At 37.9% G+C, this 24,317-nt stretch overlaps 1 long non-coding RNA gene across 1 annotated transcript in view; it reads right to left on the bottom strand.

The window, feature by feature from the left end:
* LOC309859996 overlaps positions 1 to 24,317 on the bottom strand; it is a 57,591-nt gene that overhangs the window by 12,810 nt on the left and 20,464 nt on the right. The gene's annotated exons all lie outside the window — the stretch shown is intronic.

The raw sequence follows: 24,317 nt of genomic DNA, 5'->3' as shown, positions 1-24,317 counted from the left end.
CAAAGCCTAGATCATATCTTCACCCAATTCCTAATGCCTACACACCTGAACTTTACCACCCCCTCACCCCAAATTAACCAAGAAATAGTTCTAAAAATATTTATATCTCACTGAGGGACAAACATGTGCCTTTGAAAATTATATATTACAGGAATTTGAGAGTTTCTGCTTTTATTCATCTTCATCCACACTGAGCTCTAGTCCAAATGGTCAAATGAACTGTAATTCTGATTGCCTGAAAAATCTCAGCTGCAAAACATTCTCCCAAAACAATCCAGGCCTGCTTTTCAGGCTTGAATTTTAGATGAGGCAAACAATCTGCAAGATAAACATTTGATCTTCCCCCTTGCTGAAGGCCACCCAAATACTTGGTTTTTGAGACTCATTCGCCATCACTGCCCTATGATTGTAACTGCCCTATACTTAGAGACCTGGACACAGTTCAATAAAGAGCTGCCCACCCCTTTCCTCCTATTTTCTCTGCTAATGCAAACCTTTTAAACTGCTGAACTTTTTATCGGATATTTGTTACTGTCATTTGCCATTGTCTGTTCCCAAGATGATGGATCTGTCACTAAATCCACTTCTCCCTAAGTCTTGGTGGGAATTGAATTGACATTCAAGTGCAAACAGCCCAGCCACTAACCACAATACAATTCCAGCCACCATTATCCCACGTCCAGAGTAATTTTAATCATTTGTAAGCAGCATGTGAGTGGTAAAGTTAAAGTCAATGAAGAAAGCAAATAGTATTGACAACGGTTCCCTCAAGCAGCTCTCAACCTGGCTTCCGTTGTCATATATTACCTCACCAACTAGAATGCATTTGCTTCCACAGTTTCTTGTGATACCAAACTGGCTTAGAATGGCCATCTTTCATATTGCTATGACTATATTATCATCACAGGGTAACTATATAGTACGATTACATTTTTGTTGGAATTTCCCAAACATGATTCTCTCTTCTCTTTCCACCAAAGAGGAGCCATGGAACACATCTAATACAAAGTATTATTTGGGGGGTACCCGGGTGGCACAGTCAGTTAAGCAACTGATTCTTGGTTTTTGCTCAGATCATGATCTCAGAGTCCTGAAATCCAGCTCCACGTCAGGTTCTGTGCTCAGCAAGGAGTTTGCTTCTCTCTCTCTTCCTCTGCCCCTTCCCCCAACTTTCTAAAATAAATAAAGTTTTAAAAAAAAATTTAAGTATTATTTTTTTTATTTCACAACCCTAGGCCCATGTAAACAATGATCAATAACTTCTGGCAAACAAACCTAATGCCGCTGGTTTCTTTACAATGTTCCATTTTTTTTCTAACAACAAATCTCTATCTATCTCTCTGTAATTATCTACCCATCATCTATCAGTCATCTACCTATCATCTATATCTATCTATCTACCTATCTATCATCTATCTATCTATATCTTGTGTTATAATCATTGGCAGTGTGTTGGAAAACTACACTGAACACAAAATTAAGCTCAATGGTCTCAGTGAATTCTGGTGTCAACATGAAATGGATTTCGAAGTGTCAAAGAAATTTGTAAAAGTAAGGTTCACTTGTATTCCTCCACAGGAAACATTCTAAATCAGCTTTTTAAAATCAGCTTTATTGAGATGTAATTTACAAACAATAAAAAGCCCACATTTGAAATTCACAAATCAATGAGCTTTGAAAAATATAGAAAGGAAAACAACCATTAGCAAAAACAGGATATAAAACACTTCTCATTTCCATCTCAAACTTTTTTTGTTTTTTAAGATTTTCTTTATTTGACAGAGACACAACAAGAAAGGGAACACAAGCAGAGGGAGTAAAAGAGGGAGAAAAAGGCTTCCTGCTGAGCAGGGACCCCCCCCCCATCCCACCCCCTCCAGGCAAGGGCTCTATCTTAGGACCCTGAGATCATGACCTGAGCCCAAGGTAGACCTTAAGGACAGAGCCACCCAGCCTCGCCACCCAGACTTGCCCCCCCACCATCTCAAAATTTTTTAGTCCTTGGCAGTGTGTTGAAATGACTTTCCAGACAATGCCTGCCCCCATAGGAAACACCCATTCTGAATTCTATTTTGGAGTGTTTTGCCTGTTTTGGGCCAATTATTCACTTTATACAAATGAAATCGTATGGACTGTCGTGTAGCATGCCACATTGGCTTATCATGATACTTTTATTTCTTCCAAGTTTTTATTTAAATTCTCGTTAGTTAACATACAGTGTGATATTAGTTTCAAGTGTAGAATATAGAGATTCATCACCTACATACATCACTCAGTGCTCATCACAGGAAGTGCCCTCCTTAATCTCCGTCACTCATTTAGCCCATCCCCCCCCCACCTCGACTCCGACAACCCTGTTTGTTCTCTAAGAGTCCGTTTTTATTGAACACTACATCTGAAACTAATAATGTTGGCTAATTGAATTTAAACAAAAAGGTTTTGTGGGGTTTTGTTTAAGAGTCTCTTTGGGACACCTGGTTGGCTCAGTCTGTTAGGCAGCTACCTTCGGCTCAGGTCATGTTCCCATGGTCCTGGGATCAAGTTCCATGTCGGTCTCCGTGCTCTGGAGGGAGTCTCTTCTCCCTCCGTCCCTCTCCCAACTCATTCTCTCAATCTCTCTCACTCTCATGCTCTCTCTCAAATAAATTTAAAAAAAAAATCTTTAAAAAAAGAGTCTTTTTATGATACTTTTGAACTTCATTTATTTGTTTAGCTTTTAAGTCTATGTTCCATTCTGAATTGATCTTTTTACGTGGTATGAGGGAGTCGCTGAGGTTTGTGTTTTTCCCATAGAAATAAAAAATTTTCTTTCCGTATAGAATTACGTTAATGCCTTTGTTGAAAATCACCATATGACCATATGTGTGGGTCTATTTCTGGAATATCTATTATGTTCCACTGATCTAAATGTGTATCTTTACCTAACATCACACTGCCTTGATTACTGTAGATTTGTAGTAACTCTTAAAATCATATAATGTAAGTACTCCAACTCATTTTTCTTTCTCCAAACAATTTTAGCTGTTTTAGGTCTTTTGCATTGACATATAAATTTTAGAATCAGCTTCTAATTTTTTAAAAGCCTGGTAAAATTCCTATTGTAATTTTGTTGAATCTATAGATTAATTTATGATAGGAATATCGTATCATCTAACCTATGAACACGATCTATCTCCCCATTTATTTAAAAATTCTTTAATTTCACTAAACAGTGTTCTGTAATTTTGAACATAGGTTTCTTGGCATGTTTGGATATTTTTATGGTATTTTAAATATAATTTAAGTTTTTTAATGTTTAATTTTTTATTATTAATATGTAGAAATGAGTAGATTTTTCTATTATGACCTATGTCCTGTGACTTCATTAAATTTGTTCATTCATTCACATGGCTATTTCTAAAGACTATTTAGGATTTCCTGCACGGACATTTACATTGTATGTGAATAAAGACAATTATATTTCTTCTTTTCTAATCTGTATGCTTTCTTCTTGCCCACTGAACTGGTTAATACCTCCAATACAAGGTTGAATAGAAGTGGTAAGAATGAACATACTCGCCTTGTTAAGCTTAATGAAAAATATTCACTATATCACCATTTTTAGATGGTATTAGCTGCAAGTTTTTCATAGATGCCCTGAATCAAGTTGATTTTGACCTTTCAATATATTGTATTTTCATTACTGTTCAACTAAAAATATTTTCTAATTTCTTTTAGGATTTCTTCTTGAACATATTGGTTATTTAGAAGTAGGTTAATTTGTAAATATTTAGAAACTTTTCTAGATATTGTTACAAATTACTAATTTAACTACATTGTGGTTAGAGAATATATTTGATAACATTTCTGTCTTTTAAAAATATTTGTAATATTTCTTTTAAAAACCACTGAGACTTATTGTATGGCCAAGAATATGGTTTTTATTAATATTCCATGTGCATTTATAAAGAATGTATTTCTTATGATTGTTGCATATTATATTCTGCAAATTTCTCAATTGGGTCAAGTTTGCTGACAGTATTTTTTAGATTTTTTAAATACTCTTAACACTTTGTTTTGTTTTAAAGATTTTGTTCATTTATTTGACAGACAAAGATCACAAGTAGGCAGAGAGGCACGCAGAGAGAGAAGAAGAGAAGCAGGCTCCCTGCTGAGCATAGATTTCCCCCGCCCTCCCCCCACATACGGGCCTCAATCCCAGGACCCTGAGATCATGACCTGAGCTGAAGGCAGACTTTAACCCACTGAGCCACCCAGGGGCCCCATGTTTGCTTTTTGTTTTTGTTTTTGTTTTTTAACTTACCTGTTATGTCAAGTATAGCAATATTCCTAAAAGAGTATGTTAAAATTTCCAGCTGTGTTGACAGATTTGTTATTTATTTATTTATTTATTTATTTATTTATTTTTGACTTCTAATTTTGTGGCTGTTATTGGGTACATTTATGTACCTTATGTACCTAAGGTACGTTAATGTTGTCAAATTATTAGGTCTTCTTGGTGCATTGTAACTTTAATCATTATGAAATGTCCATCTTTATGCATTCTTTTGTAAGACAATCTTGATAACTACTTGCTCAAAAAGTAACAGCCACACATTCTTTTTTATGCTTACTTTTAGCCAGATATACCTTTTTCCATTTTTTATCTTTCAACATATCTGTGGCTTTATACTTACAATGTTTTTAGTATATGGCATATAATTGGGACCTGCTTTTTAATCTAACTTGCCAGTATGTGCATTTTAATTCAAATCTTTACTTTCACATATAATGTAATTATTGATACAGTTCTAGTAAATTCTGCTATCTTGCTATTTGTTTTCTATTTGCCCAGTGTGTTTGTTTTTCTTTTGTTCTTTTCCTGCTTTTTTTTTTTCTTATAATCAACTATAGTAGTGAGCAACCTTTATTGGGTTTTTGGCTGTAACTTACTCTTTTTATTGATCACTTTAGGGTTAAAAATATACAACCTTAATGTATCAATGTTTATTTACAAATTGATATCGTATCTGGTCACATTTCACACATTTTCTTCTTCCCAATTCCCATCACACACCTCAAAATAATAATAATACATTTACCCACTCCCACATTCTTTGTGCTATGTTTGTCATATGTCTGTGTTTCACCCTTGTTAATGATGAAGGATATTTTCTCTGAATATAGAATATAAGACATCAGATTTTCTTTTCCAGCACTTAAAAAAATGCCATTCCATTATTTTCCTACTTTCATTGTTTCTGATGAAGACTGCTATCATACTTGGAGTTTCCCTGTATGTATTAGGTTTTCTCTGCTTTTAAGATGTTTTATTTTTTTATCTTCTGTTTAAGTCTAATGTGTCTAACCGTGGCTTTCTTTCAATTCTTTCTTTTGTGAGTTCACTGATGATCTTGGATTTATAAGTCAATGTTTTTCATCAAATAACAAAGTATTTGGCTACTAATTTTCAAGGTTTTTATGCTGTTTTCTTGTTCTCATACTTGTGAGACTCTAATTATATATCTGATAAGGTGTGCAATATTATTCCAAAATTTTTAATGTGCTGCTAATTTTGTTTCAGTCTTTTCTTTTAGATTCTGTTGGGGTAGATTTAGGAAGAGACTTATTTAAAGTCTGACTCTTAATTTTATGATAAAGTCTTCCTTGTGTCTTACCTGGAGTTGGAGTGTTAATGAAGTTTATCCAGTCTGACTGGGCCGGACTTCCAATGTTTTCCGACACCTTTGATATCTAGAATCTGTTTCCTTCCGAATGCCATTAACAGTCATGGGATTTCCAGTCCACAGAATTTCACCCTTCACATGTGCAGGCTAGCCCTCAACTAAGGACTCACAAGGAACCTCCATGCAAATTTTTTCACCACTACCCTGCAGTATGCAGCTTTCCTCTCTCTGATGTTTTACCCTACAGAATATAAAGATCTTTTTTTTTTTCTTTCAGAGTTAAAGATCTTCTAGCTGCCCTGAATTCTAAGTTGTGTGTGTGTGTGTGTGTGTGTGTGTGCGCGTGCACGCACACTTTGTTTTGGTTTTTGGGTTTTTTTGTTTTTGTTTTTAGTTTTCCCCCTCAATAAAACAGCTGCTCATTTTGTTGAGGTCAGAAAATTGTACCCAGGCAGACAGCTGGGTGATTTGGGGCTCATCTTGTAAGTTTCCTTTATCTCAAGAATTGCCATCTTTTATGCCTATTGTCCTATGCTTGAAAAGAGTTGCCTTGTATATGTCTTTCAGTTTTCTGTGTGTGTGTGTGTTTTAAGGAAAACTGTGTCTAGAGAAGGCGTTCCAAATAAAAATTGTTATGCATTTGCGATCTACTTCTTCAAATTGTTTTCACATAAACTCTAAAAAACCATGAGATGATCAAAATGTTCTTATGAGAGGAAAAAAAGAGAAACTGAGAAATATTTTTGGCTTTAAACCGCAAAATGACTCTGTTTCTATATGTGTACCCCATCCTGGGAGGCGAGGCTGTCTATAAGTGTTCCATATAGTGACTCATTTTTTTTTTTTCAATTGTCAGTGTTCTCTGGAAATTTTATTCCATTGGTCTAAGCCAGCCAGATTTACTATTTTTGTAGCTTCTCTTAGATTTTTAATAACACTTCCCCTTTTTGATAATTCAGGGCCCTCTTATTAAGATGTCAGTGCTCCTTCCCGAATATTAAATCCAGAATGTTGTAGGAGAAGAAATGAGTGGCTATTTCTTTCGAGCATTTTGTTTGAATAAGAAATACCAATATTCTTGAAGCGGTTTTTCAAGTTACAAGGCCAACACTCTTGACTGCCTGAAGTCTCTTCTGTTATGGTGTGTTTTTGTTTTTGTTTTACTCCCAGAGTATTACTGGATATGTATCAGGACATTTCCTTTAAGCAGATTTCAGGCAGGAGCTAATTATGCTGACAGCCAGCTACTCATCAGTAGACAGTAGAGAGAAAGCCAGCAAAAGATGAAAGATGCTGGGTATATTCACCAGGCCAGATGGTCAAACCGGAAGTGTGAGCCACCTGAACACACTGTGTTATTTTATTGGCCATTAAGCAAAGTGAAATTTTGCAGTAATATTTAACAACATGTTTTTTTTTCTCCCTCATTTAAAACCACCAGGCCTAAAATGTGTCAAATGAAATTTTGACTCAGAGTGCAGCCTGTGTTCCAGAAAATGTCACTGAGGGTTTTGAGGCAGCTGTCACTGTCATTATAGTTTTATGAAAGCAAGATTATAGAATTCATCGAGTTCCTTGCCTGTTGAGTTGTATATATATGGAATCTCTAGTGTTCTACTTTATTTTCACTTCAAAAGGGAGACCACGAAGTCCTACCCACAAAACCATCCTTGCTAGAAAGTAATGTAAATAGAAATCATCCTAAGCCTTCCTATCACCTGGGACTGAAATGGAGCCCACCCCTCTGTCCCTTCCCTTTGAGCAGCTATGTTCTCTGTGCATGCACCAGAATTAATCTTGGGATTTAAGTTATATACCCCAGATCTCCCCAAAGCCTCTCTCTTTGCCCAGCATGGAGAATATTTGCCTTCTTTTCATGTTGAAGCTTTTGAAAGGATTCTTCCTAACAGGATGTTGTGTATTGGTTTGAGGACTGCTGCAAAATGTCAAGAGGACTCCTTGGATCTGTATATCATTAGTGTTTCCTGCTGCTCCCCATGTAGCATGTTTTGATCTTTCTTCCTTCTGGTGCTGCTGCTTCTTATCTGTCCCTTTTCCTTTCTCTGGGGCTGCATGGGTCCTCACTAGCTTATCACCTCTGCCGTTTTCATCTTCGGTGTGAATCTTAGTCACCTTTAAGTGGCTTCAAGTACTTACTTTAGGGGAACTTCTTATGTGTATGAAAGATGGTAGGTTTTCTTTTTTTATACTTCCAGTTTATTGAGTTAGAAATTTAAAGTTCTACCCAAAGGCCAAAAGGCCCCAATGGTCAGAGTGAAATGAAAGAACTTCTCCGAAGTTTTGGCAGATTCTTCTGCCCCAGCAAATGTATTCCTGGGCTAGGGTCTGATTGGAATCCTATCTGGGCACCCCATTCTCAGGGACTATCTTCCCTCCTACCTCATCTTCAGTGGGATTTTAGATTGAAGAGAGAATAAGGAAATGAATGCCCAATAATTAATTTCACGTGTCATGTTAACATGCAGAATCTGATTATTCATACTGATACCATCTTCGATGACTACATAGAGGTCTCTGCCGCAGATTCAATAAACATCCTAGTGTCAGCCAGATGGCATGAGACATATGCTAGGGACACCAAGATGAATGAGATGACGCCCTTGGCTGAAAAGCGTACACACAGAATTCAGTGGTTTAAACAATGAGTCCTCAGTTTTTAATGAGTTCTTTGACTCTACAAGGGATAGGCATCTCCAGACAGAGATGGACCCCATTCTTTTTATACTGCCAGATGTTTCATGGCTCCTCTACTCCATACCAGGAGCTCCAAAGCCCAAATATGACTTGCCACATCCTTCCTTCAGATGCAGTGTCTTCATTTGTTCTAACTCAAATTTCATTAGAGAAATTGCATCCATCTTTGACATTTAGTGCTCTGCCAGCATTGTGCTAACTGGCCAGCAAAGGATGCTCTAAGTCATCTTGGAATGATTTGACTAATGAAAGCAATGCAACTTAAAAAACAGCCGAGCAAGGCCTGGGGAAGCCAGCCCCTGCTGGTAGGCAGGAGGGTGGATGCAGACATAATTTCCCATGAAGCTCATGAGGCTTAAGTCTCAGGGTCCCTTTCTCGCCTGGCCTCGGGAGGAGTCCTAGCAATGTCTTATGGTCACTCTGTATTTTTCTCTGCAAAAACAGCTACCCACATTGAGTATGCCTCTGTTCCCACCAAACCTATGTCTTTATGTACGTATATTTAAAAACAAATCGTAAGAGAAAGTAGTCTCTGTCATCTGAGATTCATGTTAACAAGCGAAAAAAATAGCATAAATGCAACAAAATAAGCAGACCCCAAATAAAAAGCACTCGGTCCATTTTCCCACTGGAAATTTTCTTTTGGTGAATTTTAACCTATGTGTGGTTGGAGATGGAGTTGGAATAATAGATATTTAAATTTTTAACTTACTTACAGTAGATATTTAAATTCATGTTACCTAATATAGTGATCCCGAAATAATACTTTTTCTACACTCAAATTTCGTGGAACAATTTGATTCAAACTTTTCACATGCAATTTTGACGTCAATCTCTTAATCATCCCTAGAGCCCCTTTTTGAATCATCTGGTAAAGTTTTCTTGAATACGGTATTCACTGCTGACTAAGTTGTTTCAACTTCAGCGCTATTTGATTCTGTGCATAATTCTGTCACTGGAAATTTTGTCCTGTGCCACTAGAACCCATAATGGAAAAAAGTGCTTTTCATTTGTCCCATAGAGGCATATTTGACATTTCTCACACCTTAGGATGATGTATCTTTTTCTTTTCTTAATATTTTATTTATTTATTTGACAGACAGAGATCACAAGTAGGCAGAGAGGCAGGCAGAAAGAGAGGAGGACACAAGCTCCTGGCTGAGCAGAGAGCCAGATGCGGGGCTCGATCCCAGGACCTGGGATCATGACCTGAGCCAGAGGCAGAGGCTTAACCCACTGAGCCACCCAGGCACCCCATGATGTATCTTTTTTAATGACATTGAAGATAATCTTTTTATAATGATACCTTCCATTTGTAATTGTGAAGACGTTCCCTTGAGGAATACTCATCTGGTCTGTGTTGAATCCCTGCTTCTACAGACAAACTTTGTAAATATCAAACACAACTAACTGCTAAGGTTATTTCTGGTTATCAGTGACTCTCAGATGTAGCTATACATTAGAGTCACCTGGAGAGCATTTAAAAAACACAGATGCTTGCATCCACTTCCAGAGATTCTGATTTAATGGTCTGGGATGCAGCCTGTATGCTGAAATTTTTAAAAGTTCTCTAGGCAGTCCAAATGTGTGGCCAAGGTTGAGATCTACTATGGTCCCCAAGCAATTCTTATTATTCAAAATAAAATAATTGGAAGAAGGACAGATCTTAACAGAGACTTCGTAAGGACTCAAATATGAAGTGATTACTTTTTTCCTAAATGATAATTTAAAGAAATATAAATGTCACTTATACAGACATATGTATAATATAGACATATAAGTATTCTCACGCACACAAAAAGGAACTACTTTTTTTTAATATGGCGACTACCTCCTCTTTTAAAAAATTATTCTTGTGGAGTGCCTGGTTGGCTCAGTCAGTTAAGTGCCTGCCTTTGGCTCAGACCAGGATCCTAGGACCCTGGGATCCAGCACCACCTAAGGCTTTCTGCTCAGTAGGGAGTCTGCTTCTCTCACTCTCTCTGCCTGCCTCTCTGCCTGCTTGTGCTCTCTCTCTCTCTCTCTGTCAAAAAGATAAATAAAATCTTTTTAAAAAATAGAAGCTCTACTTGCTAATTAAATAAAATTTAGAAAAGATCAGACTATCTGTCTCATTTGAGGATTCAAAGAAGGAAGATACTCGGGTATGACATCAGTTAGGAGAAACTGACATCAGAGGATTTGCCTGGACAAAGAGTGAGGAATCATTTAAGTACAAAGATTAAGGAGAGGCAGGTGTACCAGGCAAAGGAAATGAAAACATAATACTCAAAATCCCAAAAATATGGTGCCTTTGAGATGGCAATTAGAATTTCTTTTTAAAAACAAGGACAAATGTTTTCTTGATGAACAAAGCTATGTGTCTGGCTTCTAGAGATAACCAGCATGTCAGGAGTATTTATTTGGTAGCTCGTGGCATGGAAGTATAGACTAACATCTAGAAACGATTGTCCAATCATTGACAGTGTTATTTACAACTTTACCCAGGACACAAATGCAATTTTCTACCTGGACATTTGTGGGTCAGTGGGAAATGTTTCCTTTGGCCACTGGCATATTGGAGAATCTTCTTTCCTGCCCTTTATTTGGGTTTGTAAGACCAGTCAAAGGCAAATGATCCAAAAAGCAAAAGCTGATCACCCTAAAAATCAAAATTGAGAAAGTCACATCAAGCTTAGTCACTACTCCTAATATGACAGATGTTTCTGGTTGAAATTCACTTATAAAGAATTAAAAATAGAAAACAAATGCTCCATAAGACCCATGTATTGAGTTTCTTTGTAAAAGATAAAGAAAAGTATAAGGTTGAAAGTGGGCATGGTACATAAAGACACCTGGTTTTCTGTTCACTTGGCTTCATCAGCAAAAAAAGAGGCAAAAAGCAGAATTCAATCTTTGAAGAGGTGAAAGCCTGAAACACAAAGTCATGTACATTTTTCAAAACACTTTACATTTTTCAAAGTCTTTATGTAATCCTGTATGATATTCTTATTAGTTTATGAGATGATCAGATAAATATGGTTATTCCCATTTCCAGGAAAAAATATAGGTCAGAGAAGTTGAGGGACTTTTCCAAGGTCACAGAGCAGGAGGAGACCCAAATCTCTCAGCTCTAAGTGCTGTTTTTTCTACCACTCATAATTGATCCCTACAGTTAATGTTTTACTTCTACCAGTAGCACTAATTTAATGGAGTTCCTAGAAAGGTCACCATAGGAATGGATTATTTTCAACAAACTAAGCAGTTTTTCTTTATTTTAAAAACTGTGCATACTTATTAAAGAAATTTTAGAAAATGCAGAAGATAAACACATAGTTCACTATCATTCTATTAAAATTATTTTCACTTAATATTTTTGTATATTCTTTAATCTTAGTCTTTCTATTTACAATTGCTATTTTTAATGTGAAATGCTACATTATTTCACTTTTAAGATAGCATTAATATTTCTCCTTGCTTTTATGCAGACTTTATGAATATTTAATGACTCTATAATAGTAGTTCTCATTTATGAAATGTCCGCCATATTCCAAGCATGGTGCCAGTCCTAGATATTTCAATGGCCCTAGTAAACAAGTTTTTATAGCTATTCTCCAGATAAACATAAGCAGGAGAGCAACCTATAGGTTGTAAACTAGAAGGGGCAGTTATGGGATTCACCCACAAGGGGTCTGTTTACCCTACTCTGCTACACAATGCATAATCAATTAGACGTTCTCTGGTTTATTCAAACATTCCCAGCAAGATGAACAGTTAGATTGTTTCTAATATTGCCAATTATAAATAATACTGAGATAAATATTTTAGGACTAGTAATACTTTCTCAGTATTATTTATATTAATACTAGCCAAACGCTAATACTAGCCAAATATTTTCTTATGCTAAATTATAGAAATGGAATTCCTAGACCAAAGAACATAACCATTTAATGTGATTTAATTGTCAATCCCCCAAACACATTATTTTCTTACAAGAGAATATAATACCCATTTATGTTCTTAGCTGAGAGTCTTTTCTTACAGTGCTTTTGCCTACATCAAAGTTTAGGTTAATGCTTCCTTATTTTTTCCTCCTGTTAAATTATAGGTGAAAAATATTAACTAATTTTTATAGTTCCACTGAGATCATCGATATACAAAATTGCATATATCTAATGTATACAATTTGATGAGTTTAGTCATATGCATATACTCATGATACCATCACCACAATCAAGGAAGTAAACATATCCATCACCTCTAAAAGTTTTCTTCTGTACCTTTGTCTTTTGTGTGTGTATGGTAAGAACACTTACCATGAGATCTATCTCAATTTCTAAGTACACGAAGACATATTGCTAACTAAGAGGCACAATGTTGTACAACAGATCTGCAGAACTTACTCATCTTGTATCACTTTATTCTCTTTGAATAACAGTCCTTCATTGCCCACTCCCTCCATTCCCAGGTACCACCATTCTATTTTCTGCTTCTGTGAGCTTGACTGTATTATATACCTCTTAAACGTGGAATCTTGCAGCATTTGTCTTTCTGTGACAAATTTAACTTAGCATAATCTCTTCTAGATCTATCCATATGGTCACAAATGATAGGATTTCCTTCCTTTTTAAGGCTAAATAATACTTTATTATAACTATATATCACGTTTTCTTTGTTCATGGCCAATGGACATTTGGATGGTTGCCGTATCTTGGCTATTGTGAATAATGCTGCAATGGAATTTGGAGTACAGATATCTCTTCAAAATCCTGATTTTTATTCTTTTGGATTTATACCCAGAAGAAGATAATCAAATTCAAACGGGTGAAATTAGACCTCCATCTTATACCATACACAAAAATCAACTCAAAATAGATTAAAGAATGAAACATAAGATCCCAAACTATAAAATTCCTGGAAGAAAGTGGGGCAAGCTTCATGCAATTGGTCTTGAAAATTATTTCATAGATATGACAACAAAACTGTAGGTGACAAAAGCAAAAATGGACAAGTAGGACAATATCAAACTAAAAGCCTTTGGACCAGCAAAGGAAACAATCAACAAAAAACAAAAAAACAAACAGACCAAAAAACAAACCAAAATCCCAACTCAATATAAAAGTGGACAAAGGACTAAAATGGACATTTATCCAGAGAATGTGAAAAGATGCCTAACATCACTTATTATTAGGGAAATACAAGTCAAAACCAAAATGAGACATCACCTCATATTTGCAAGGATGGCTATTGCAGAGAACAAAAAAAACATTTCTTTAAATAATCTTTTATTTTACTCTTTTCAATTCTCAACTGGGAGCCCTGTAACAAAGGACAGATTAACAAGAAAAGAGCAAACAAATTATTTAATATGCATTCTTACATGAACCGGGAAGCTTCCTAAGGAAATGAAGACCCAAAGAAATGGTTAAACCTGAGTTTCTAAACTAGGTTTGATGAAAAGTTGTGGAAATATGACAAAAGCAGGCTAAGTATAGTAAACTGAAGAGAATTTAGCAAGTCCTGTTCATTCAGATTCCCCTCTGTCCTTTATTTAATCCTTGTCAGAGATAAGGATGCTGCTTTTCTCTAGGATTAGAAGGGTACCTCTCACAAAAGGCCTTTATGACCTGCTTCAGGGAAAGGTCCAAGAGCTCTTCCTACACATACCATTTCTCAAATTCAGGTTGAAATCTTCAACATGCCAAGGTAAAGATATTTAGGGGTACTGTATCTTGAAGCTCACTATTATTATCAGAAAAATGAAAGGATTTTGGTTATTATCAGACATACCAAAGGATTTGGGTGAGTTTGTGGAGAAAAAGGACTTTTCCTACCCCATTGTACACAACTGGTAAATTGGTACAGCCACTGTGGAAAGGACCCCTTAAAAAATTAAAAATAGAACTACCATATGATCCAGCCACGCCACTTCTGGGTATTAGCTATTTATTTTAAAAGAAAATATTCTGGTAGGGTGCCTGGGTGGCTCAGTGGGTTAAAGCCTCTGCTTTCGGCTCAGGTTATGATCCCAGGGTCCTGGGATCAAGCCCCGCATCGGGCTCTCTGCTCAGCAAGGAGCCTGCTTCCTCCTCTCTGCCTGCCTCTCTGCCTACTTCTGATCTCTGCCTGTCAACTAACTAAATAAAAATCTTTAAAAAAAAAAAAAAAAAGAAAGAAAGAAAGAAAAAAAGAAAATATTCTGGTACATTTTGGAAGACCTCCGTTTTCAGCATCAGCATTTGCCTTTTCCTCCCACATATACTTTTATCTCTTTTACTTAAGATTTTTCTCTCTACTTTTCTTACCTTTGTGAACAAAACCCGTTCGCTAGTGCCCTATTTATAAGGCTTTATGTTTGATGATATTTGGGGACAATTAGGTGCATAGCACAGCCACGGGTGTGGAAGAGCTTAACCATTAGTGAACACATAGGAAGAAAATTGACAGAATAATTGGCAGAAGGACTCCTAGTGTTGGGAGGAGGGAGAGATGGAAGTTTCCTCAGCTCCTCCCTTCCTTCTCTCCCTCTGACAAGGACAAATTTTCTCCCCTCCCCCAACAGTGTTCCAAACTGCTGAGTCATGTTGCTGAATAATCATGAGGCAGATACCCAAATTCCAGCATATGTATTTATTTTAATTTGGCAAGGGTTGAGTATGGGAAGGGTGGTTGGGAGTTCTGCTTATGCATATGTATTTATTTTAATTGACAGGGGTTGAGTATGGGAAGGGTGGTTGGGAGTTCTGCTTATCACATAAGTAAAGATTCTGGAAAACTCCTTAGTATAATAGATACCATTCACTATAAGAGGTTATTAGAATAAACTCAGAAACTTTCCCTAGTGAAGTGTAGCCCTTAAGAAGTGCAGATTAAGACAAATTCAGTTGCAAATTAGAAAGAGTCTATTAGACCACAAGAGAAAAAGGGCTGCTGGGGGAGGGTTTTCCTGACGGTGGCATTACTGAAAGCAAGGACAGTTAAGTGGGGCTATTATGATGATTTAGCATCTCAGAACAGCCTCGGAAGATAAACACCCTTGCTTTTACAAGGGCAGGTTTGGTACACAAGAATCTGTAGCTGGAAAAGGAATTACCTAAACCTGGAGTGATGTCGTTATTTTGCCACCATTTGGTCAGTGTTAGGTGAGGGAGGGGGAGCGAGTGTCTAAGAGTAGAATGGGGAGACTGAGAAGAGAGTCCTGGGTCTGTTGCTGTGCTGGATGGGTGACAGAGCCTGCTTGGAGCTGGTGCAGGAGTCAGGGGTGGTGGCCAGAGATGCGAGGGAGATGACATGCAGAATTCTAGCCAGGGAAGAGGAGACAGGAAGACAAACCTTTGCAAAGGTGGGGAGCCCAGGTGCCCAGCAGAGTACCTGGCACAGGGCACACCTGCCATGATTCCTCTACCCCTCCTCCTTTGGTTTACAAAGTTTTCCTCATCTTTCAAGCACCTAGTTGCATGTCTTAAACCTGTCTTCCTCAAAGAAGCCTTTCTTGATGCCATTGAATACAGATCTGCTGCCCTTCCCAAGGCCTTCTAGGATGCTGTATGTCCAGTACATCACAGCCCATATCACGATATTGTCGTGTTTTCCTTGTCTTTCAGCCTCTCTAGATTATAAGCTCATGATGGCGTGAGGGTCTTGGATACGGCTGTGTGCCCAGGGCTTAGCACAATACTGCCTGACACATAAAGGCTTAAGACATAGTTGTTGAAATAAGGAGTGAGAATTTCGAGGTGACCCACCAAGATGTTTTAGAAGACATCCATATCCATAAAAAAAAAAAAAATACCTTTTCCTTCATCTAAGTTTCACCATGGTTGATTTTTTCACATTTTTTCTGTTTTCCAGGAAAAATGTAATGTTGAGCAAAAAAAATATTTTTTTTTAAGAGTGTTCCTTCTGGCTTATTTGGTTATATAATTAAAAGTCCAATTATTTTCCATTGTTTATGGTTAAAGGCTAGATTCTAGTCAGTGATATGAGCAATATTATATAGAGAACTCGGGATAATTTAAACCTTTGATGAAAAGCTGATATGAGCCAATAAATTCACATCACTGAAGAGTTTAAATTTTTAGCACTTTATTTAAAAACAATAAGAAGGGCTCTCCTATATCTTCACAAAATTTAATGAATCAGGCTTGAGTTAATGATCTCCATATTTGCCAAGGTCTGGGCGTGAGAAGCAACATCTTTTATCCCTTAAGGTAATTGTTAACTCAGAAATGTGCCTAATTAGCTAATGGACTGGTCTCTGGCATTGACATTTCCAAGGATAAATCCTAAAAGGGAAATAAGAAGTTTGCTGGGAAGGAGGAATGTGCAATTATACAATGTAAGAAAAATATCTAGATCAAGCTTTTTGTGCACATAAGGTGTAATCTTTCTTGTATGCTTGGATTTTTGTTTTAGTTCTTTATATATATGTTTATTTTAGTTCTTTAAATATATATATATTTTAAAGATTTTTTATTCATTTAATTTATATATTTGACAGAGATCACAAGGAGGCAGAGAGGCAGGCAGAGAGAGAGGGGGAAGCAGGCTCCCCGCTGCGCAGAGAGCCTGATGCGGGGCTCGATCCCAGGACCCCTGGATCATGACCTGAGCCGAGGGCAGAGGCTTAACCCACTGAGCCACCCAGGTTCCCCTGTTTGTTTTAGTTCTTATTTATTATTGTTAATCACATGATTAATTCATACATTCTTCCTTTTTATGATTTTATTTATTTCTTTGAGGGAGAGAGAGAGCTAAAGTGGGGCGAGGGGCAAAAGGAGAGGGAGAAGCAGGCTCCCCACTGAGCAGGAAGCCTGACACAGGGCTGGATCCCAGCACCCTGAGATCATGACCTGAGCTGAAGGCAGAGGCTTAACTGCCTGAGCCACTCAGGTGTGCCCAATTCATACATTCTTGTAAAAAATCATCAGATAAATAATTCTATCAAAAGATCCCCTTTGCTACACCAAACTCACAGCCTTCTCTAGATATAATTTTATACAGTTTGGTGTATATACATCTAGATCCTATTCTGTACATTTACATGTATTTATGTTCATATTTAGAATTACATTTGTGTTTTGCTTGTTTTTACATAAAGGGAATTGCATTGTGTATTATCTTATAAGTTGCTTTTATTTGAGGTGACAGTATGTCTTAGAGATCTATGACAGTACATAAAAATCTACCTCATTCTTTTTCATTGCTGTATAATATTCCACAGAACAGATGGAGTACTTCATTTAACTGTACCCCCACCTGATGGACAGTCATGTTCAGCTTGTCACTGTAATAAACAACATTGTGATGTGTATGTCATATTGTAGACACAGGAGAATATTTTTCTCAGAAACTGCTATTACAATGGATTGTCAAATAAGAGGATATAAATATTAAATCTTGATAAACATTGTGAAATTTTTCTCCAGAAGAGGCTGTATCAATCAATGTCAACACCCACACCAGTATATATGTCCTCATTATCATCTTCTTCCTTGTCTTTCAAATTTATGGGAGCAAAACTGGTATTTCATTGATGTTTCATTTGTATTTCTCTGATTATAACTGAAGTTTTATGTCTCTTCATATTAGCTATTTGAATTTCTTTTTCTGTGAATTACCTGCTTTTATTTTTGTCTTTTTCTTATTTGTTAATAAAAAGTCTTTATATATTTAAAATACTTACCTGCTAGGCTGAAAGAAAATATTTACAACATAAATGTTATTATAGCTGAATGTGTTTTGTTAGATAGTTTGTGCCCAGGCCAGACTAACCTCTGAGGAGCCCTCTCAGGTCCACTGCACAAGCCCCAGGCCTGGGGACTGCCAGGCTGAGCCTTTGCTGCAGAACCAAAGGCTAGGGGAGGCCATGTAAGGAGGTCCAGGATGGTAAGATGAGTGATAGCTCAGCTAGGCTCCCTTCAGTAGGAAGTTGTCTGAGTGGCCAGCCCCTCGCCAGGGTCCTCCAAAAGACACCCTCCTACATTGCCCATAGCTGCTCCAAAAGCCCCATCCAGCTCAAAAAACTCCAGAAAGCCACTCAGAAAGCTCCAGCCACTGGAAGGACCCAGGTTCATAGGCCAGGCCAGCAAGGAGGCCACAGAAGAGCTGTAGGAAGGATGGCTCAGAGCTGAGCAGTAGTATCTAGGCAGCAACCACAATGACAGTATCCCCTGGGGCTGTCTAGGTTGGTAACCTAGATGCAGTAGCATGGCCAGCCACCAGCTGCCCTGGACCCACAGAGCACAGCTATTGGCCCAACAGCTAGGGTGAGCAGGGCGGAGGTATACAGGAACTACACTGGGCCCAGTTCATCTTTCTGTAGCAGGCTCAGGAGCAGGCCAGGTAGGGCCAAATGGCCATGGATCAGCAGTCAGGGTGCTGCCAAGGGTTCAGCAGCAGCTCCTCTGCCAGTCCAAGATTGGGGCCCGCCCCCACCAGCCTCAGGCTACTCAGCAGTAGCATAAGGAAGGAGGAAACTAGAGGCAGGGCTGAGGAATACAGAGCTGTCCTACCCCCTCCTGAATGCCAGGTGGAGTCCCCAACTGGGAGTCAGGAATCCAGATTCTGGCCCAAGAGCCCTGAGTCCACTTGGCTTACACTCAGGCACATGAGCCCAGCAGACCAGAGGGCTGGTGAGTCACCCACGGATCACTGCCACCCATGGATTACTCTGAATCTAATTTTCTATTTTCTTAGATATCTAGCCAGTTGTCCTAAGTTCTTTCCTTGGTTACATGAAAAGCCAAATCTAGACTATATTTATGTCTGGGTTCTATTGAGTTCCACTGATCCCTTTTTATCTACTTCCATTCCAATACCATATCCTGTTCATTACTGCAGTTTTATAGTATATGTCTAACAAGCCATATCTCCATCAGTTTTCTTTTTCTTGAAAAATTGATGTACTCTTGTACATTTTCCATTCCACAAGGATTTTAGAATTAATCTGTCAGATTCCAGAGAAATTTGACTGGGAATGCAATTAAATTTTTAGATTAATTTATGAACAATTTATTGAGTCTTCCTAAAACACAAACATGGAACATTTCTATTTTATCAAGTCTTCTTTTCTGTCTCTCAGTAAGCTTAATACTTTTCCTCATGTTCATATCAGGAAATGATATTTTATAACTATCACTGGTATACAGAAATAGATGATAGGGAGAGGGAATCCCTCAAATTTGCGGAATTTTTTTGAGTTCTATTAAAAAATTCAAAGAATACCTGACAAACTACTTAGATTTTTTGATAAATCTCAAGTACTATCAGCTGTTATCTCTTTCTGTCTAGTGGCTTACTTATTTTCCACGTCTTATTGCATTGTCTAGTATCTTCATTAAAATGTTGAATAGTATTGATCATACTTCTCTTGTTCCTGATTTTAGTAAGAATGCTTCTTATTTCAACATTAAGTGATATGTGTGTTTGAGGTACATAAGTTTTCATATAGTTTGTATTGCACAAGAAAAAGCTAACGTGTGTGCATTTGCGCACACACGTGTGTGCAGGCTTTAGTCTTACAGAAAGTATTAGAAAATAATTAATTTTCCTAACCTTCAGTCACATCCATTTAAGGAGTTTCCAAAAGCATTTTGTGAAGAGTGCCCTAATTAGGTTTCAAATTGTTTTCACATTAGCCAAGAGGTAAGTAAAAATTATTCCCCTTTGATTAAAATCACCAGGATGGACTTTGTGTCATTCCCTTCTAGGTTGCAATTCTGTAACCACTTCAGCTCTATGAATGAGCCCCTCCAAGCACCATTCCCAATCCCCTAAGAATCCCTCTACCACCACAATAATGACTTAAATTTTTCAACTTCTCCTGTGCTCTATCCACATGGGCCTGGTGGTTATCTCCCTGACCCTGGAGAACCTCTCCTTTCCACATCTCCCCATTTTAAGCAGCTACTTTGATGTGTATGTGACCTGTATTTGCAGAAGCTGTCTATCAAGCAAATCATTCTATACCCATATAGTATCGCTTACTGTATGCCTGGCACTATACTAGAATATTTACTGGGTAACAAAGGCATAAAAGACACTTTTTTCTAAAATTTCCCCACAATTGCTTGTATTGTAATTGCATAAGAACTCTAAGCAAGGGTCAAGAGGCATCTGGGTGGCTTAGTCAGCTGAGTGTCCAGCTCTTGGTTTCGGCTCACATGGTGATTTGGTGGGTTGTAGGATTGAGCCCCATGTCTGGCTCCATGCTCAGCAGACCCTTTGCTTGTGGGATTCTCTCCCTCTGCCCCTCGCCTCACTTGCTCTCTTTCTTTCTTTAAAAACAAGTAAATAAATCCCAAAGTGGGGAAAAAAAGAAGAACTGTAAGCAAGACCAATTTCTGTAGCTAGGAAATTCTTGGAGGAGAAGCATTCTTGAATTAGGTCCTAAAAGGCCTAATAGACATAGGTCAGCACAGAAGGTTTAAAGTGTGTTTGGTTTTGAACTAATTTATTTTCATTAGTTGCAGTCTGGACTGGAGCACACCTTGTCACTCGTCTCCCCATATTGAAGCCGTTTTTAAATCAGTTTCACATAATCAGACACGTACCCGTATCTCCTTCTCAATCATATCCTGGCAGGTGCCACATCTGCCTAAGGCATCTCTATAGGGTATTCATTACTATAATCACATTTGTCCTCACCTGGAGTATTTCAGTCCTCATCTAAGTGGCCTCCCCATCTTCAATTTCTCATCTCTCCAATCTTCCTGAGACACAGCTACCATCTCAAGCTTAGAGAGAAGCTTCAAGGATGCCAGTCTTCTTCTCAGGATTAATGACTTTCTATTTTCACACTGCATTTAAAATCCTTGGTGACCTCTTTTACCTCTTAACAAGAGCTGGTTTTCTATAATGCAACCACATGTTAAGTGTTCAATATAAGTGTTCAATGAAGTTTTTACTTCTGCTCACACTGTTGTATCTGCTAGAATATCTTCCACTCTTTTTATTATCCAAAGCCTAGCTTCAGTACAAACAAACAAAAACCAAAAACTCATTATTTCCATTTCTCATTAACTCTGCCTTTCACTGGTTTTTACACCCGTTAAATTATGTGTGGCATATAAATTATAGTGCTGTGTTCTGTTTATGTGTAGCCATATTTCTTATCCTTCTTACCTAGATTGTAAACTCTGAGGAAGGCATTGTTACCTGCATCATTGCTGTATTTTCTTGGGGTGCTCACAATTCCTACAACACAGGAGGGCCTTTGTAAATCCCTTTTGGATTGAACTGATCAAGCTAGATAATAAACTGAGATGATCAGAGGTCATAAGTCTACCTTGGATTGGGATAACTTCCACGTATAATATTTTGCATTCATGGTCTGGAGGACTATGTATTAATTAGCTAGTTTTAGGCACTGAGAAAATCACAGTAGGAATTGTCAGCTTTTCCAACAGTGTGCCTGGATCTATCTTTTCTCTCTCTCTCTCTCTCTCTCTCTCTCTCTCTCTCTCTCTCTTTCCTAGAATAAACTACAACAGTGTCCTTCCCTTTCCTTATCTTCGGAGAGTGTCCCAGCTTCTTCCATGGCATTCTAATTTTAATTAAAACAAAACCCGTCTATTCATTTGGAGAATCAGTTGCATTTCTTTTCTTTTCAAATTTCAATAATACTCCCGATGAGTTCCCAGAACAAGATAAACATCCTGCACCTACAAGGGCTCAGAGAGAGCAGTTCGCACCCATTTGAATGTTATTCTGAATGTTATTCAGAGATGCCTCATAGAGGATGGGCACTCCAGGACCATTACATGGCTTTTTATTCTCTTCACCAATTCCAGAGAATCCCACAACCACAGATTGGTGCTGTGAAATACCAGTGAAAGGGAAGTGGTTAAAAGGAACTTCTGAGTTCATTTCTTTTCTTCAAGTATTTATGAACAAAAAGTTGGAAAGAAATTCACAGCATAAGTACATTTAGAAGAAGGCTAAGAGCAGCAGAAAACCAGATGACACATTCTGGAATGGGAGCAATCAAGGTTCTATTCAATCCGTTCCCCCTACCCCCCGTGCATCAGAATAGTTTCCCCTTTGAAACTTCTTGCACAGTTGCACAGGTGTATTGAATTCACACTGATCCACACACACACACACAAAAGGCAAAAAAAAAAATTGTTCATATGTCAACAGCTCTAGAAATTTCAGCAAATTCTTTAAGATGCAAAGATTAAAAATAATCCACTGAAGATTATTTTCTACTATCAAGACAATGGCAATGCTTTTTAGCTGTAAAGAGTCTCTTGATCTGACCTCAAGGTATTTGTTGAGAAAAAAACATTGTGTCTATGGTGGTGCCTCATACTAGGAAGGTATATGGCTCTGTCAGGATTCAGAAAACTTACTGTAAAAGGCTAGGCAGTAAATAGTATAGGCTTGGCAAATTGCAACTACTCAACTCTACCTTGTAGCTGGAAAGCAGCCATAGACCCTACATAAACAAATCAGTATGTCTGTGTTCCAATAAAACTTTATTAACAAAACAGCCTACAGCCATGGTTTGCTCTGGGTTGGACTATATGTTCGTTGACTACAGTGATCATATCTTTCTTAGGAACCATTGTGTCTCTAGGACCAAGACTGCGTCTAACACATAGTAAGTGCCAAATAAACACTGGCAAAAAAAAAAAAAAATCATTAGGTTAAAAACATACTTCTTGTCCTCAGCTTACCGTCTCGTTTTTTGTGGAAGACCAAAACAGGAAAATGTAGAGTAAGAACAAAAAGATCCTGGATTGTGGATTCCAGGTTAGTTCTTCACTCAACATCAACTCTTTCTACCAACTTTAATGAGAGTTTATATTTCCATATCTCAAGAACTCAGTTAATTAATAATTATCTTAATTATTGAGATAGGGTTTAGGCTTAGGCTTATATTATAAAGTCACCATATTTAATGGCTTTCCAGGTTGTTTTGTGAAACTGAACTCATGTCAGAAAACCAAAAGAAGTCCCATGAAGTTCACAAGATAAAAAATGGCAGTTGGCTGGATGACCAAGTACCCCCTCTATTCACCTTTACCTGTCACTTCTGACACAGTGCATATCTCCCATGGCATGGAAGATGAATCAGACCCCCATTGCTACAATTGGCAAAATTCTAGCTGGGCTCCTAAAAGGGGTTACCTAAAGGGGATATAGCAAGAATAGAGGCACAGTCTGAAAGTTAAGTGTTATTTGATATGGAATTTTCTCCCAAGCCAAGACTAGGGGAACTGTGGCTGGATCTTGATTTGGAACAATTTGAGACTAGTATATCAGTTAGAGTCCCAAAATAAAATGGCTGGCATATGCAGGATAGTTCAAGTATAGTTCATGTACAAAGAGATTATTCACAAAGATGTGGACAGGGCATGGGAAAACCACAAAGGATGGTACAACATCCTAAGGTTAATAAGGGAAGAGAGTAACCGCCCCTAAGCCCAAAGAGACCAGGGGAAGGAAGACTTATGTGAATCCAGAAGGGAAGAGTAATCTAGAATTGGTCACCATGTGAAGAACAGTGATCTTGTGTTGCATGACATAGCTAAATGGAGTAAACCCAAAATGAGTCATGGGTCAAGATGAGAGTGGAAGTAATTTACTATCCTCAATTCCCTTTCTCTCTGATTTCCTACTGGCGCTTCTGATTGGCTGCATTGACCCATAGACCAAAGAGCAAGGATGCTTGTTGGTGTGGTCCACACATGTCAGCCTCCAGAGGCAGTGAACAGGGTGAAGGTAGTGGAGAGAAGATCTGGAGGGACAAACAGAAGATGTCCAGCACATATGGAGCCCAAAGTTACCACAAGCCTAGTACACTGAGCCTGTCCTCTGTGAGGGTTGTTAGGTACACCAGGGTGGCATCAGATTGATTACCCACATACTCCCATTTTTCTCCTGAATGAGATTTTCACCGTCTACAAGGAAATGAATTGAGCAATTTTCTGTTCCCTGCAGTGTAAGGAG

The sequence above is a fragment of the Mustela nivalis genome (assembly GCF_964662115.1).
Source record: "Mustela nivalis genome assembly, chromosome: 2".
Lineage (NCBI taxonomy): Eukaryota > Metazoa > Chordata > Mammalia > Carnivora > Mustelidae > Mustela > Mustela nivalis.
The sequence above is the reverse complement of the archived record's forward strand: the minus strand, read 5'-3'. Positions and strand labels throughout refer to the sequence as shown.